The following is a 2,369-nucleotide window of genomic DNA, read 5'->3' on the forward strand; positions in this document are numbered from 1 at the left end:
GTATGTTATCAAGGTTGAATAGCTCAATAAGTATATGACAACAACACAAATGTAAATGATTCAGACACTATAGGTGATTTTGAAGAAATTTTGAAAATAGTTGATCTCGCCTTATTATTGGTTTTTATTTTATTTTTAGCGCCGAGCGCTTAAAAGCGGATTGTGCGATTAATCAATTATATGAGTTATAATTAATTTAATAATGGCGCAGTCCTATTGGAAAATGTGTTGATACAAATATTTTTAAAAAGTATGCGTATTTTTAAAGAAAATGGTTTATACATCATTGTTATATAAGTGATATGGGCATTCCCATGGTGGCGCACGTGACAGTCGTACGATTTCAATGTGATACAAAAAAGGAATACCATTTGTTTTATTTAACTTTTTTGGGCCATTGTATAGCACAAAATTAGCTCTATATTTAACCGAAAAATGAAATCAATCGAACTGCTTGGTCCTGAAATATAAGCATTTAAAGAGAGTGTCGTTACGTGACAAAAAATGGAAGTTGATTTTTTCTTTACTTACAAAATCGCAAAACTCTGCGACTTGTGGATGGCTATTTTCATGAAACTTATTTTAATATGATTTGGAGCAATTCTAGTTGTTTTTAGAGTTTTTTGAATTAGTGCAAATTGTTTCCATTCTCTTTTACAACCCCAAGTGTGAAACGCTGACGTGACGTGGCGTCACGTGGCTGACTGGGTTATATCATATTTTCTTTTGTCTCTCATCCTTCTTGTATATTTAGCAGTTTGACAGCTAAACGCCGCCATTTAATTTGCATATGCAACCAAAGGCAGACGCGTGGTTTTGAAGGTGTTTTTATTTAATAAATTGTGACTGATAGGTTAAAATTAAAGTAATAAAGAAAGTTGTAACAAGTCGAATAAAGTTTAAAGTGAAGGGGAATATAAAAATGCATTGGTGAAGTGGCTGCTTTAAGGAAAATAGGAGTGATAAATGTACGCTAATTTCCGAATTTTACAAAAAGGGCATATTTCAAACCCAATTTGTAAATAAATTAGTGACCAAAAATTACAATAGTGGATGTTAAAATAATGGGTAGACCCTTGGCTACAAGTGTTTTTGGATCGGGTCACCCCTTTGGACGCAATACCCCGAAATAGGTGGGCCACTTACTAAACAGTACCCTAAAGGCTTACTTATATTTCCAAACGTTTTATTGCCGGTTGCGGTTTTCACTCCGTAAGCAATTATCCAAAATTCTTCAGAGTCGGATGGAATGCCGTTCTGAAAAAAGTTATTCCATGGGAAAGTTAAAAGATTTAAATATTCAGTTTCCGCTGCTTCTCTTTCCTTCAAATTCAAATAGTGAATTGGCAGGTCCCTGAAACTCGCACTCTTGCGATTCAAACACTTTTCTAGTGATAAAATCAAAGCTTTTTTAAAAGTATTTAATTGACGAGGTAATCGTTTCAAAAGTTCTTCGATTAGGGTGATTAAAAGTTGTTGACAGTCTTTAAATATGCTTGTTAAGTCAAGTTTATCACGCAGTTCATTAGACTCTTCTGTAAAATTATCGTGGAAAACTAAAGTTTGTATATTTTTATAATTGGAAAAAATTTATTTGAAGGGGAAAAATCGCNAGTTGTTGACAGTCTTTAAATATGCTTGTTAAGTCAAGTTTATCACGCAGTTCATTAGACTCTTCTGTAAAATTATCGTGGAAAACTAAAGTTTGTATATTTTTATAATTGGAAAAAATTTATTTGAAGGGGAAAAATCGCCAAAAATCGCCAATGGCGATTTCCTAAATTTTTACGCGCAAATATCCGAAAGAAATCACCAAATTGGCGCTAAATCGCCAAATCTGGACACTCTGGTAACAGCTAATTTTAAAAATTGTCACTGCCACTGCGGTATTGTATTTAGGGCTTTATACCTTGCAATTTTTATTTTCGAAAGTCATTTCTGCAGTTCAAAATGGCTAGGGACACGATATCGAACCGAAAGTATCGATATGGTACTCATTTAAAGTATCGCTTTAAAAATATCGGGTACCCATTAATATCGGAATAAAAACCAAAAAAATTATCTGAATATAGGTCTCGCATATAGGCCGCTGCACAGTGGTTCGGATCGCAAATCTAGCTGGACGAAACTATATAAACAAATACTCGTTGATGGATCTTTACACCACTTCTTACCTAGGGGATTTTTGAGTCGCTGATTACGAATCTGAAGTCACTTATCAAAAATTCAAAATGGCGGACGAAAATTAAAAAAAATCGGTAGATTTCTATGAAACTGGGTATCTGGGGGTTTTCTGGGTCGCTGATTACATATCTAAAGTCATTTACCAAAAATTCAAAATGGCGGATCCAATATGGCGGACGAAAATT

General features: G+C 34.0%; 1 protein-coding gene across 5 annotated transcripts in view; it reads right to left on the minus strand.

The window, feature by feature from the left end:
• Positions 1 to 2,369, minus strand: part of Dbct (Dihydrolipoamide branched chain transacylase E2) — a 229,508-nt gene that overhangs the window by 172,321 nt on the left and 54,818 nt on the right. The window lies entirely within an intron of this gene.

Source organism: Rhagoletis zephyria, unplaced genomic scaffold (genome assembly GCF_001687245.7).
Source record: "Rhagoletis zephyria isolate East Lansing unplaced genomic scaffold, Rhagoletis_zephyria_1.1 Rzeph_scaffold_00099, whole genome shotgun sequence".
Classification (NCBI taxonomy): Eukaryota; Metazoa; Arthropoda; class Insecta; order Diptera; family Tephritidae; genus Rhagoletis; species Rhagoletis zephyria.